This window comes from Triticum aestivum, chromosome 2A, assembly GCF_018294505.1.
Source record: "Triticum aestivum cultivar Chinese Spring chromosome 2A, IWGSC CS RefSeq v2.1, whole genome shotgun sequence".
NCBI lineage: Eukaryota > Viridiplantae > Streptophyta > Magnoliopsida > Poales > Poaceae > Triticum > Triticum aestivum.
Window position 1 is genome coordinate 782,413,769 of NC_057797.1, and position 15,984 is coordinate 782,429,752.

The following is a 15,984-nucleotide window of genomic DNA, read 5'->3' on the forward strand; positions in this document are numbered from 1 at the left end:
AGGACCTGCAACGTTTGCACGAAAAAGACGGCATGCCTCCGAAGCAGTATAAAGGTCCTGCCAGCTACGCTCTTACGAAAGAAGAGAAAGAAATCTTCTTTGAATGCCTGCTCAGTATGAAGGTCACGACTGGCTTCTTGTCGAATATAAAGGGAATAATAAATATGCCAGAGAAAAAGTTTCAGAACCTAAAGTCTCATGACTGCCACGTGATTATGACGCAACTGCTTCCGGTTGCATTGAGGGGGCTTCTACCGGAAAACGTCGGATTAGGCATTGTGAAGCTATGTGCATTCCTCAATGCAATCTCTCAGAAGGTGATCGATCCAGAAATCGTACCAAGGCTAAGGAGTGATGTGGCGCAATGTCTTGTCAGTTTCGAGCTGGTGTTCCCACCATCCTTCTTCAATATCATGACGCACGTCCTAGTTCATCTAGTCGACGAGATTGTCATCCTGGGGCCCGTATTTCTACACGATATGTTCCCCTTTGAGAGGTTCATGGGAGTCCTAAAGAAATATGTCCGTAACCGCGCTAGGCCAGAAGGAAGCATCTCCATGGGCCATCAAACAGAGGATGTTATCGGGTTTTGTGTTGACTTCATTCCTGGCCTTAACAAGATAGGTCTCCCTAAATCGCGGTATGAGGGGAGACTGACTGGAAAAGGCACTCTTGGAAGAGACTCAATAATATGCAGGGATGGATATTCTTGGTCTCAAGCACACTACACAGTTCTACATAATTCTACCTTGGTGACCCCGTATGTCGATGAACACAAGAACAGTCTGCGCTCCAAACACCCGGAGCAATGCGACGACTGGATTACATGTGAACACATCAGGACTTTCAGCAGTTGGTTGGAAACACGTCTCAGAGGTGACAACACTGTTTGCGATGAGTTGTACTTGTTGTCCAGGGGGCCATCGTTGACTGTTTTGACTTACAAAGGATACGAGATAAATGGGAATACATTTTACACGATCGCCCAAGATCAAAAGAGCACCAACCAAAACAGCGGTGTCCGCTTTGATGCAGCAACCGAGAGCGGAAAGGACACATATTATGGTTACATAGTGGACATATGGGAACTTGACTACGAACCTGATTTTAAGGTCCCTTTGTTTAAGTGCAAATGGGTCAATCTGTTAGGCGGTGGGGTACAGGTAGACCCACAGTATGGAATGACAACAGTGGATCTGAAAAATCTTGGGTACACTGACGAACCGTTCGTCCTAGCCAATGATGTGGCACAGGTTATCTATGTGAAGGACATGTCTACCAAACCGAGAAAAAGAAAAGATAAGGAAGCAAATACATCATACGATGAGCCAAAGCGCCACATAGTTCTTTTAGTAAAAAGGGACATCCTGGGAGTGGACGGCAAGACAGACATGTCTGAAGATTATGAAAAGTTTCATGAAATTCCTCCCTTCAATGTCAAGGCTGACCCAAGCATCCTGATAAACAATGAAGATTATCCATGGTTACGGCGCAATAAGAAAATGACACAAGCGAAGAAAAAGTGAAGACTTTCTCCCGCAACTATTATGATGATACCATGCCAAATTTGTAACAGACGAACATGCTACCATTGTCCGTTTTGTACATGCACATGCTATGTGGGTGAAATTATGATACCATCCCAACTTTCAACTTTTTCAGAGTTCATTTGAAATGCTTTCATGTCTTATGGTTCGAAACTTTGATACTTCGAAAGTGATTGTCCATTTTGTACACGAAGTGCATCAAGTTTTTGTCGTAACCCTCTCTACTTTTTGGAACATGCTATGTGGGTGAAATGATGATACCATGCCAACTTTCAACCTTTTCAGAGTTCATTTTGAAATGCTTTCCAATTTCAGAGTCATTTAGCTCAAAGAATGAATTAATAGCAAACAGAATAAACTACAAAACTTTTATGAAAATAAAAACAATCAATTAAAATATTATGTTATGATCAACTAAAATAAAACTATAATATTATTCAATAGCAAAAAGAATATAATTTTTGTGACCTAAAATCAAACTATAAGTATTTAATTGTAAGTATAAATAAAAAATAAATAGCAAAGAAGAAAAAAAATCTATTTTTATAGTAAAGTTATTCATAAACTAGTGGTTCACACAAATTTTATAAAATTCAAATTTAAACTATTCAAAATTTTAAAACTAATGGCACTAACAGAAAGTTTATAATTTTTGTGACCTAAAATCAAAAAGAAATCACTAAAAAACTATAAGTATTTAGTTGTAAGTATAAATAAAAAATAAATAGAAAAAAAATTCTATTTTTATATTAAAGTTATTCATAAACTAGTGATTCACACAAATTTTTAAAAATTCAAATTTAAACTATTCAAAATTTTAAAACTAATGGCACTAACAGAAAGTTTATAATTTTTGTGACCTAAAATCAAAAAGAAATCACTAAAAAACTATAAGTATTTAGTTGTAAGTATAAATAAAAAATAAATAGAAAAAATTCTATTTTTATAGTAAAGTTATTCATAAACTAGTGATTCACACCAATTTTTAAAAATTCAAATTTAAACTATTCAAAATTTAAAACTAATGGCACTAACAGAAAGTTTATAATTTTTGTGACCTAAAAGCAAAAAGAAATCACTAAAAAACTGTAAGTATTTAGTTTTAAGTAGAAATAAAAAAATAAAAAACCAAAAAAATGTAGAAATAAAAAAGAAAAAACCAAAAAAATGCCTCCTACTGGGCCTCCATGGCCTGAATACGACTAGAAACCCTACATGGGCCAGGATTCAGGTCCGCAGAAGGCCCAATAGGCCCACAAGCAGTAGCAAGTTTAGGCCCGAAAGCCTGCATTAGAGAGGAGCTCGAATGGGGAGGCACACCAGCGCTTATAAACCAGTGCCGACGCCCTTCAGCTAGCGATGTGGGACTAAACTTTTGGGCGCGGGGCAGCACAAGGCCATTGGTCCCGGTTGGTGCCACCAACCGGGACTAAAGGGGGCATTGGTCACGGTTCGTGGCACCAACCGTGACCAATGCACCCCTTTAGTCCCGGTTGGTGCCACCGAAAAGAGGCCTTTGGTCTCGGTTGGTGGCACCAACCGGGACTAATGCCCACCTTTAGTCCCGGCTGCTGCCACGAACCGGGACTAAAGGCTCTGCTATATAAGCCCACACTTTGGAAATTTTCGCCAACTGCTCCATTCCCCATCGCCGACGCCGCCAGGCTGCTCGTCCTCCTCGTCGCCATCGCCGCGCCCTGCCCCGTCGTCGTCGCTGCGCCCTACCCCATCGCCGTCGCCGCGCCCTGTCGCTGTCGTCGTCGTCGCGCCCTCCTGCCCGTCGCCGGTCGCCCTGCCCCGAGCTCGCTGCCGTCCGCCCTGCCCCGAGCCCCGCCTCCTCGTCCCCGTCGCCGTGTGCCGCCCTGAGCCCGCGGCCGTCCTCGTCGCCGTGTGCCACCTCGAGCCCGTCGTCCCCGTCACCACGTGCCGCCCCGCGCACGCCGTCCCCGTCGCCGGCATCCCCGAGCCCGCCATCCTCCTTCCCGTCGCTGGCCTTCTCTTCCCGTCGCCGCCCGCCCCCAGTGAGCTCCCCCCTTTCCCATCCCCGTCGCCGACGATGCCACCCATTGCCGCCGCTGCTCTCTGTTCATATATGCAAAAGTTACATTTTTAGAAAATCATCTATATATGTCCAGAAAAGTTCTATATGAATGTGACTATATATATATGTTCAGAAAAGTTCTATATGTATGTGGCTATGTATGTGTATGTGGCTATGTGAATATGCAAAGAAGAGGAGATGAAGAAGATGATATATTTTCTTATTCTTAGGTGTGTCGAGAGGGTCATCGATAACTTTAGTGAATTTTAGGTTATTTTCATTTTAGGTCGTGGGTGTGTCGAGAGGGCGGCCAAGGGGTCGAGGGTCGTCGAACATGAGAGGGGGGGGGTCGAGAACGTCGGACATTCATGAGAGAGGCAAGGAAGAAGGGGAAGAAGAGGGAGAAGAAGAGGAGAGGAAGAAGAGGAAGTCTTCTCTTCTATTCTTTCTTCTCTTCTTTTTTCTTCTTCTTCTTCCTCTTTATTTTATCGGGAACGAGGGTCGTCGAGGGTCGCCGAGCAGTAGAGGAGAAACCCTAAATAGAAAGTATCGTCGGTGTGAGATACATGTACCGTCGGTGTCGGACACTACATCCACATCCTACAAGTGGCGCGGGCTTCGACGCCCACGTCACTTGTGGGACGTGGATGTAGTGTCCGACACCGACGACCACATGTATCTCACACCCACGATACTTGCTATTTAGGGTTTCCTCTACCGAAAAGAAGAGGAGAAATAAATAAGAAGAAGAAAAAATAAGAAAAAAAGAGGAGAAGAAGAAAGGAATAGTGGAGAAGAAGAGAAAATAGAATATATTCTATTTTCTCTTCTTCTCCACTATTCCTTTCTTCTTCTCCTCTTTTTTTCTTCGAGGGTTGGGAACTAGGGTAGAGGGTCGAGGGTCGTTAAGGGGTCAAGGGTCGAGGGTTTCAGGGTCGAGGGTTCGAGGGTTCTATAGGGTCGAGGGTTCCAGCAGGGTCGTCTAGGGGTCGAGGGTTCCAGGGTCGTCGAGGGTTCGAGGGGTCGAGGATCGCCGAGGGGTCGAGAGAGGTTTCCTAGTGTCAAAGTATTGAAGAAATCCATGCCTTCATCATTAGCCGGAAGTAACCAGGGCATGTTTGTACGAAGTTCTGCAAAGTTGTTCTGGAATGGAGTCCCGGATAGAATAATCCGCCTTTTGGTACGAATTCAGCAAAGGCCTTCCAAATAGCGATATTCGGAAGGCTCTTTCTGAACTTTGTACCAAAAAGCGAATTATCCTATCTGGGACTCCGTTCCAGAACAACTTTGAAGAGCTTTGTACCATCATGCACATGTTACTTTCGCCTAATGATGAAGACATGGTTTTGTTGAATCCTTTGACACTAGGTAACCTCCCTACCCCTCGGCGATCCTCTCGAACATGAGAGGAAGAAGAGGGTCGTCTAGGGGTCGAGGGTTTCAGGGTCGTCGAGGGTTCGAGGGGTCGAGGATCGCCGAGGGGTCGAGAGAGGTTTCCTAGTGTCAAAGTATTGAAGAAATCCATGCCTTCATCATTAGCCGGAAGTAACCAGGGCATGTTGGTACGAAGTTCTGCAAAGTTGTTCTGGAATGGAGTCCCGGATAGAATAATCCGCCTTTTGGTACGAATTCAGCAAAGGCCTTCCAAATAGCGATATTCGGAAGGCTCTTTCTGAACTTTGTACCAAAAAGCGAATTATCCTATCTGGGACTCTGTTCCAGAACAACTTTGAAGAGCTTCGTACCATCATGCACATGTTACTTTCGCCTACTGATGAAGACATGTTCTGTTGAATCCTTTGACACTAGGCAACCTCCCGACCCCTCGGTGATCCTCTCGAACATGAGAGGAAGAAGATGGTCGTCTAGGTGTCGAGGGTTCGAGGGTTCTTCTCCTCTATTCTTTCTTCTCCTCTTTTTTTCTTCTTCTTCCTCTTTTTTTTTATCGGGAACGAGGGTCGTCGAGGGACATAGATGTAGTATCGTCGTTGTCGATATATACCCCCTCCCGATAGCTTACTATGATTAGGTAGCTAGTTCTACGTTTGGCACTAATATGTCCATCTGTCATGTTTGAATAATAATTGCCATGTTGTAAATATTTGTAGAAACTATGGACACCGCCCTAGACGAAGCAACAAAAGAAGCGTTGTTGAGGGAAATAATCGCAGAAGGAAGTGATGCCATCTCGTTGTTTCTCAACGAAACCGATGGTCTGGAAGGAGAGGGTGAACAAGCTGGCTACGGTGACCTAATGCCGGTGCAAGAAGAAGAACATGAGGACGGCTCCGGTGACCCAATGCCGGTGCAAGAAGGAGACCGTGATGACGGCTCCGGTGACCGAACCGAGTCCGGCCAGGTATATATATTAGTTAAGCCTATGCTGACTAGCTGATTGATGCATTCATTATTTTGGTATGTACACGTATTAATTAAGTCTTTGTTCTTTTTTCTAGCCCTACGGATCAAGCACAACTTCGGTAAAGAGACGAGGCCCGAAGAAAAAGTTGAGCTCGGATGAAAAGTTTGAGATCATAGCAATCGCGCCCGACGGCCAACCTATTGAACCCCTCCGGACAAAGAGCGCATTTGTTGCTCAGTGCGGGGTTCTGGTTAGGGACAAGATCCCGATAAGCATCCAGCAATGGTTTAAGCCGGCTACAGAAGACCCTAAGGTGTCTTATGTCAATGATATGCAGAAAAATGATCTTTGGACTGAGCTGAAGTCAAATTTCACCCTACCGCCTGAGGATAATCCAGAGAACCCAGTTAAAGAGAAATTAATCAAGTCTTTTGCTTTGAAGAGGATGGCAGAACTATTCAGGAGGTGGAAGAAAGAGCTGAATAAGTTTGTCGAAAATAATGAGACACCAGAATTCAAGGGCAGATATGAGAAGATCAGAGATCACTGGCCCGCATTTGTGGCCCACAAGACATCGGAAAAGAGTCAGAAGATGTCGGCGACAAACAAGCAAAATGCTACGAAGAAGAAGCTTCACCATCGCACGGGGTCAGGTGGCTACCTCGTAGCCCGGCCTAAGTGGTCCAAAATTGAGAATGATCTGGTTCATAAAGGGATCGAAGCAGAGACAATTAACTGGCCAGACCGTTGCCGGACTTGGTTCTTCGGGGCTGGCGGAACCTTGGACCCTGTAACAGGGAAGTGCATTTGGACGAACGATCAAATGGACATACCAGTCAGTAAGCTTAAGCAGTATATCGAAGCAGCGCAGGAAGGGACGTTCTTTCCAGACAGAGAGAACGACGAGCTCACAATGGCCCTCGGGAATCCTGAGCACCCTGGACGGACACGAGGCACGCCAGGATCCATTTCGTGGAAGGTTGGGTTTCCGGACGCAGGCGGTTACAAATCCCATGAGAGGAGGAAAAAAGTGCAGTAGACCCAAATGCAGGCGCTGCAAGCAAGGGTAGACGCGATAGAGGAACGAGAAGCAAATCGCAGCAAACGTACTGCCGAAGCCTCCCCCGAAGCTAGCCCGCCATCTCAGCGCAGAAGCAGCGTGGCTTCCACCGAGCTACTTCAGCCGGAACATGCCTTGACGGCTCCTGCCAACTATCTCGTGGATGCTATAACGGAGTCTCAAAATTGCCACCTTATGACGCAATGGATGAATTTGAAGGTCAAGGCGGCTATTGGCTCTGTTTATCCTACTGAACCCGGCGCAACTTTTCACTGCCGGCCGATTCCAGAAGGATATGCTAGGGTGATGGTGGATGAGATAACGGAGGGATTTGAGGACCTCCAGCTTGACCACCCTACCGGTGAAGGGGAGACTCGGCTGGGGTCTGCTCTAAAGACTCCATGCCTATGGCGGAAGGAGCTCATCAACCTTCCGAACTGGACGCCTCCGCCTCCGCCTCCTCCTCCTCCTCCTCCGATGAGTCAGGGCACTTCGCCTCCTCCACCGCCTCCTCCTCCGGCAAGTGACGATCAGGGCCCTCGGCCGGCTCCTTCTCCGACGCGTGGCGGCACTCCGCCTCCTCCGCCTGCGCCGACGCGCCCGAGCAGCCAGCCTCCTCCTTCTCCGCCTCGTCAGCAAGGGTGGAAGAGACCTGCCGCCGCTCCAGCTGCTCCGGCGCGTCGTAGTCCTTCTCCTCCGCCTCTTAAGCAAGTAAAGAAGACAACCGCTCCGTCTGCTCGGTCGGCGTCTAGCAGTACAACCAGAGGCGGGAGGACATACAGATTCGGTCCTTCTCTAAAGACTCCAGAGAAGTTACCATACGAGAGGACCCAGGAGGAGAACGCCGAGATCGCGCGAGAAGAAGTGAGGAAATTCTTTGAAGGGGTGAAAGCAAAGAAACATCCACCTCCGGAGGAGAAGGTAGATCGGGTGAAAGTGAAGCGCACTCTGGCTGCCCTGACAAAACCATCGAAGCCTGATCCGCCGAAAGGAAACTATGACCGCATTATTGGAAAGGAATTTGCCGAAGCGGAGCGGTCGGGAAGTACTGTCAGTGATCAAAGGCTAAAAGAACGACGAGCTGGGAAACAAATTGCCCAGCTCGGCGAACAAGCGGAGCAATCATGCCCCCCGCTCAAGGTGCCTAGCCACAATGTCGCTAATGATTCGAGGATGGTGCCCGGTTATAGCAATCTTGCAGATTACCTGCCCGACGAAGTACATTATGAACCCATGGACATGCAGATACAAAGATACGAGTACGGGAAGCCTCTCGTCAAAGATGAAAGATCTCTATCAACGATGATGCGAAGATTGCATGATTGGTACTTGAAAATCTGCAGAGACTCTGGGGGAGGAGTACTTTGTATGTGAAAGTTAAAAAGGAGCATGACCTCGTTGGAATTGATCTGTTGCCTGTTCCATTTGAGGAGTTCTATCAGTTTTTCAATCAATTGGCCCTCGATAAAACAACGGTCGCCTGCTACTTTCTGTAAGTAGTACCACTTCTGTCATTAAGTTTCTCTATATAGCTTAGCTCTTTCATTGCATGTATTTATAATCATCCTCACTATATTATGCAGATTGAAGATCGTCGAATTGAAGAAAAGACAAGTCAGTGATATTGGGTTCATTAACACATATCTCATAGATGCAACTCAGGTTAAATTTCATGCCGCAGAAACCGAGGCCAGCATGCTACAATCGTTGATAATAAATCAAAACAAAGATATAATACTCTTTCCTTACAACTTCAAGTGAGTGTTACTGTCTTGTGCGTATTCGGTTTCCCTTATATATTAGTCAAGGTTATAGTAATGTAATTGATGAGTTATGCATGCGTGTGCAGTTTCCACTATATTCTCCTACATATTAAGCTTGAGCAGGGACTAGTAACCGTCTTAGACTCAAGACGAAAAGATCCCAAGGACTATGCAGACATGACTCAAATACTCGAGAACTAAGTTAAATCGATCATTATCCATCATATCAGCAACTTTGTTCATTTCCTGATATATCAAGTAATTGTTTTCTTTGTCCGGTAGGGTTTGGAGAAAATTCACCAGAAAAGCTCCGGGACTGCCGAAGGAGCTGCAATTTAGACACCTGAAAGTAAGTACTAGCTATAGTAGCATTTTAAGCGCATCTACTTGTCATTCAAGCGCTAGTTTCATCAATACCATTTGGCATTCTTGCTTATCAGTTTGATTAACCTCTATTTCTTGTAAAGTGGTTGTGGCAGGAACAAGGGAGTGATTTCTGTGGATACTATGTTTGCGGGTCCATCCGCCACACGACCTATGGGCGGGGCTACACTGACGAACAATATGAAGTACGTAAATAACAACATTCACAATTTTATTTTATTACCATCATTTGTGTTGAGTTTCATTCATTCATATATATATATATGTATTGACCCCCTTCTTTAAATTAGATGTTTCGGAAGCGGGATGAACTCCTAGCACCAGCTCGCATGCGAGCAATTCAAGAGGAATTGGCGGCATTCTTTCTTGACCACGTGATCCCTGAAGACGGAGAATTCTATGTTGACCCGGAGTCCGTATGATTATATTTGTAAGAGATAATTATTGTATATATGTAGCCGGTAGTGTCAGATAGATATACGAGAACTTGTTGTTCGACCAATCTCTCGGAGAAGGAGAGGTGGTCGATATCACTTCTCTCTGTATGCATATATGTTCATGACGATCTTCTGTTTCCTTCGTTTGCTTACTAGCTAGCCAGCGTGTCTAGTCCTCTCTATACGTATGTATAGTACGTAGCATCGACCAAGCACGGACATAAGAGAGGACACTTCTCTCTATTAATTATAGCTAGCTAACACAATATATGAAACACCTAAATTAACCCCCCAAAATCCCCAACCCCCCCCCCTTTAAAAAAAACAAAAACCCCAGCCACAGAAATGCTGACGCGTGGATGCCTATTGGTCCCAGTTGGTGCCACCAACCGGGACCAAAGGGTCTCATGCCTGGGCTCTGCGCACTGCCCACGTGGAGGCCCATCAGTCCCGGTTCTGAATTGAACCGGGACTAAAGGGTCGGGGCATTAGTACCGACACTTTAGTCCCGGTTCAGGAACCGGGACTAAAGGCCCTTACGAACCGGGACTATAGGCCCTTTTTCTACCAGTGAATCCCTCCGTATCTTTGCAATGCCCCTTGAAAATAGAGAATGAGAGTCAATATAGATCAAAATATTGCCAATTCATTACTCACTAACCGGCTACGTATGTTTATAAAATTTAAGGCTCTAAAGGAAAAAAGGCGTGAGAAAATGCTAAACACACACACGAAAAGAGGAACAAAAAGGACAGGAAAAGCAGCCAAAGTATACCTTCAGCTTCAATCGAATGTTCTGATTGAGTTCCTGGCCAAATTGTTCATACATCCTCATCTGCAGCTATCTAAGGCACAAGGCAGTGAGTGGAGAACAAACATTCAAATAAACCACTGTGTGAGTATATAAATGAGACGCATACCCAATCAAATGAGGGAATTAAGCTGGACTGTTTCTTTTCATGTAATACTAACTGAATGACCAATTATAGGAGCAGATGCATTTAAAGCCCTAGTGTGGACAATAGGTATGTCATCTGAATACATTAGAAGCCTACATGGAAATTATATATGAAACGAAGCAATCAATCTAACCATCAAAACTTTAATCCCGAATAAGAGATATCCCATTTGTAAATTATTCAATGATATCAGAAATGGGAGGGTGAAACACACTGGCAAGATGATTCTCGCTGAGAAATCAGGAGCCCAAGGAGAGAGGCCCAAAAGGTCAAGCCATCACCGTCAAGCAACACTGCTTTTTTCGAGCTGATATAATCACTGTTGCCAACTGTGTGACCTTTTTAACGCTCATAATTAGTCTCTCAAATTACCTAATCCTACAATTATTCTCCAAACCCGAGAGCTTGCATCACACACGTATGTGAAGCCTGAAGCGGCCAACCGAGCAAGAAACACTCGGGGAGGACCACCAAGGGAACACAGTTAATACTAAAGATAATACTGTCTATCCAAACTAAACAAAAAACATTGCAGTACAACAGAGAATAATTAGGGACAATTTCACTATGTAAAATGCATTGATAAATATAAAAAAATATGCCTGAAAAGAACCAGATTCAGACGCCTTCAGATATATCAACAAAGTAGCAGTATGCCCAGGAGCAAATATAAAACTTCATGTCACTGTATGGTCCTCTTGCACCGAAATAAAGAGTGATGCTCAAGATAGCTAATCTCAATGTATAGGACCACCCAGGGAACACAGTTAGTTTCATGCTTTCATGTTTATGATCCTGTCATAATATGGTCACAATATGGTCCTGTCGCACTTGAACACCACTGAACCCAGGGCAACAAATTTAGTTTCCAACATTCAGGTTTACACATCCAAAAAATAAGTAGTCTGCAGGTTCAGTTGCAAGATCAAAGTTAAAAGCACCACAAGATTAGATAACACTACATATCCAGAATTCAGTTCAACCCGTCTTTCTCTAACCGGTCAAGGGCCTTAAGAGTTTGAAATGACTCCAATTTATCGTGTAAAGGAACCATCTCAAACAACAAGCCTAATTTTACTCTTGCTATATTTTTCTATGGTTGTCAATACAGCGAGCAGGCGAACCCCAAAACATATAGGCAGCCAACCCGACCGCACAAACACACGAGCTTATGAATGTGTACATACCTTATCATAAAAGACAACAACTACCAATTTTCTGTATGGTGCTCTTGTCCTCAGGAAACAGAAAAGTCAGTTATATACAAGGAACATGTACGCCAGTTAGTAAGGCGTAATTTCAGCGCTAGAAGTAGGAAAGAGAGCTGCAAAAAGCACCCAGTTTTGACAGTTCCAACTACCAATTTTTAGAAAAAGAAAGCAAAACGCAAAACCAAAACAATAGAGAAGCTTTATCAGAGTAGTGCGCAGAAAAAAAATACAGAGTCACGGGTAGATTAAGTCGAATGCATGTGTATCATATTAATAAATAAACGGGGTAAGCACAAATTTACAGAAACTTATGATAACTACAAATATATTGTGCAAGCATGTATTCTGCAGTATGGAAAACACCATCAGTGTTGGATATGGAGCACCTGTACTATCACATACTGAGTAGTAGGTCAGCAGATTCGCTTGCAAATTTCAGTGTTGGATAGGAGTAGCTCCCAGCGTACAATGAAGTTTTCTGACGGTCTATTTTGTTCGCAGTGATTGTTTCCTCCCAGACAAAGCAATCGACCTGGTTGATGAGGCGGGATCTCTTGTCAGGCTATGCCATGCCAAGGTACTACAGATGTTTTCGAATGGTGATGCACCTAAACATTTTCCAAAATGTCTGAATCTGAATTTTGAACCAGACACAAGAACGACGACATCCGCTCCCAGCAATTTGAGACGGTAATATTCTCGTCTACACGTCAACCTGAAATGCACACCTTATAGGAGGACGCTAATTATCTGAATGGTTATAGGCCGGAGAGCTTCGCAGCCAAAGGCTGGAGCTCAAAACCAAGATCATGTGGCTGGTGGACAAGAGCAATGAGGTGAGCAAGGCAGAGGTGGAGTCGGGAGCGTCGGCTGGCCCAATGGTGACGAAGGCGGACATCCAGCACATCGTCGCATCGTGGACCAGCGTCCCAGTGGACGAGTCCAACTGGTCATTCAAGTTTCAAGATGGAGGAGACCCTGCACGGGGGCGTCACCGGGCAGGACGAGGCCGTCAGGGCCATAGGCCGCACCATCCGGCGTGCGCGCGTTGGGCTCAGGAACCCCAACTGGCCGGTGGCCAGCTTCAATTTCGCCAGCCCAACGGGCGTGGGCAAGTCGGAGGCTCGGAGCTGGCCATGGCGCTGGCAACCAGCTACTACGGCTCAGAGGAGGCCATGGTCTAGCTGGACATGAGCGAGTTCATGGAGCATCACACGGTGACCAAGCTCATCGGCTCCCCTCTCGGCTACGTCAGCTGCGGACGAGTCGAAGGCAAGGATGACAGCTCGAAGATAAGGCTGGTGAGGAAGGCAGCTCGAGAGGGCAGATGGGAGAGATGGTGGCGGCAGCTAGAGATGGCGGAGGGGAGAGATGCTGCTCCTCTTCCTCTGTGCAGCCCTCATCTCTAGAGCCGCCGGCGCCATGGGAGGGCTCCTCCGCCTAGGGCCGCGTGCCGGCCAGCCTGCATGTCAGCAATCCTGAAGGCGTCGACACTGAAGACACACCAGAGAGCACTGTAGCGGATCAAGGCATTGCCGGCAACAGGAAGCAAGACGCAGAGCCCGCGCTACGGCCCAAGTCTTCACGGCCCACGAACCTTCCCCAGTGGCTTGCAGGCCCGAACTGGGCCCATTGATCGGGTGTACGTTAAATAGACGTCTCTCTCCCTCGAGAGGAGTTGGCTGGGATTTGGACGGCTGAGGCCATGGCTTGTATCGGATAGAGGTGCGGGAGGTTGGGTGGTTCCTCTACCAAATTTCAAATTCCTAGTTCGATTCATACCAATCCATGGCGAGCGCGAGCAATTCCGGCGAGTAGCTCACATCTGGTATCAGAACCTCCGTCCTGGAGCTTCCCATCCACCCCCACCGCACGCGCTACAGCGACCGACGGCGACGCCAGGCGATGGAGGAACTCAGCCCCAAGAGCCGCTCCGTCTACGAGCTGCTTCGTCACGAGTTCGCCGACGACCTGGATCGGAAGCTGAAGACTCAAGGTGAGACGCTCCTCCAATCCATGGGCAAAATCATCGACGCGAACAACACCATCCTCGACAAGCTCATGACCGCGCGGGCGGACCGCATCCGGGACGAGATCGCCCTCGACCTGGAGCAGTTGAGGACGGATCTGTATAAGCACGAGGAGACTGAGCCGGATCCGGAGGCCGTGTAGCGACCCGACCCGAATGGATCAAGTCTCTGTGCTCCGGTGTCATCCCTGGATCAGTAATGCTGACACCACACAGTACTTCGAAGGATTTATAGCAGAGTAGCAATCACACACTTATTACATCGGTGTCTCAAAAGAGAACTTATTACAATAAATATGGCTTAAGGCCATCTAATATCGATAACAGCGGAAGACTTGGAAGATAAATGGGTCCATCAACTCCAACGGCATCACTGAGTATAGAACCACGACCTAAAAGCACCTTACTCGTCGTCTGAAAAGTCTGCAACATGAAAGTTGCAGCCCGAAAACGGGTCAGCACATGGAATATGCTGGCAATTTAACACATAGAGAGTAATGGAATGAAACAGCTATACTATATGCATATTTGGCTGATGGAAAGCTCTATGGTTACTGTTTTGCATAAAGCCGGTTTTTCCCTACTGCAAAGGAATGAATTTATTTAACTATCATGGTAGTTGAACATCGAGAATGGTTGACAGCATTCCGATCCCAATTAAGTGAACAATTAAAACCCAACAATGTTAATTAGAAGTAACATGATGAGATTCACATGATATTCAAGTACTAGATACTCAAGATGTCCATAACCGGGGACACGGCTAATCATGATTAGTTTATTACACTCTGCAGAGGTTTGCGCACTTTTCCCCACAAGACTCGATTGCCTCCGTTGGGTTTCTCGCACTACACGGTGTTTGAGAAACGGATGACCGAGACACAGTCTTTCAGAAGCGCTAGCACCTTACGATGGATAGACCGGTACACCTACTTTCCCCTACATCTGCTAGTCTACCCTGTAAGAGTTCGCACGACTTAATCAACTATGACAGAGCCCATATTAGCTTGTGGCTGCACACGGAAGTTTCTAGCATGAAAGATCTTATGATCCCTTTGAGCCTGGGTGGCGGTCCAAAGAAAAACAGGCAAGTCCTGATAGACATCAGGTGCCTCAGTCCACCCAGATGTGTGTTTAAGTTGCCACCTTAGATAAACCCTTAAAATGATCACACTCACATCTGTCATGGATATCACTCACCCAATCCACGTCTACTAGCATAGCATGGCATAATAAGCAAACGTAGAAGTAACTCCCAAAGGTTTCATAATAAACAGGTAATAGGTACTACCTCATCTACTTCCCATCTCACAATTTAATTAGATCATAATCATGCAATGTGTGAGGATTGATCTAATGCAATAAAACTGGGTTGTAGAAAAGGTATGATCAAAGTGTTACTTGCCTTGCTGATGATCCGCGAGTCCTAGAGATTCGAAGTAACAGGCGGCGCAATCCGGGTAATCTATCGCAGACAAACAACAAGCATACAATAAGTACTCATCCAATGCACAGGTAAAACTCGAACAAGAGATCGAACCAGATAGTTCAACTTAAGAACTCCGGTTGCAAAGAGAGAAAGAACCGAACAAAGCAACGGAAAACAAACGGCGGAAGAAAACAACTCGGTTCTAGCAAGTTGAAACTAGGTCAAGTTTTACAGTAGCAAAAATTTATTTAAGTTGATTAGTTGGAACGGCGGTTTCGAAACGAAACTCCAGGCGCTTGAATCACCTGATTCTGATAAACGAGCGAGAAGATAAACTAGAACAAAGATCGGATCTGAGATCGCGATCGCGGAATAAATCCGACGAAAAGAAAAATAAGAACGGTTAAACAAACGGGCGTTCGTCAACCGGGAATAACCGGTGATCACGTTCGTTAGGGCGAACGGTCCGGCGAACGGTCTCTAGGCAACTAAACCGGAAAAGAAAACGAAACCGATCTAGGGTTTCGGAAAAGAAAACCGGAACAACGAAACGAAAAGAAAACCGGAACGGTTTATAAGAAAAACCGAACCGAGGGGAGAAAGAGAGGCGCGGCGTGGGGCTACCTCGGCGAGGGCTCCGGCGAGGGGCGGCGTCGGCGGCGGTAGGGAGGCGGCGGCGCTAGGGGCGACGGCGGCGCGGCTTGGGGCGCGGGGTGGGGGCGTGGGGTGGTGTGGGAAAAAGGGGGGGGGGTGTTGGTATTT

General features: G+C 46.2%; 1 pseudogene; it reads left to right on the forward strand.

Annotated features, from left to right (window-relative positions):
* The first annotated feature begins 12,102 nt into the window (after positions 1–12,102).
* LOC123038309 (ATP-dependent Clp protease ATP-binding subunit ClpA homolog CD4A, chloroplastic-like) lies at positions 12,103–13,173 on the forward strand (annotated as a pseudogene).
* Positions 13,174–15,984: the final 2,811 nt, after the last annotated feature.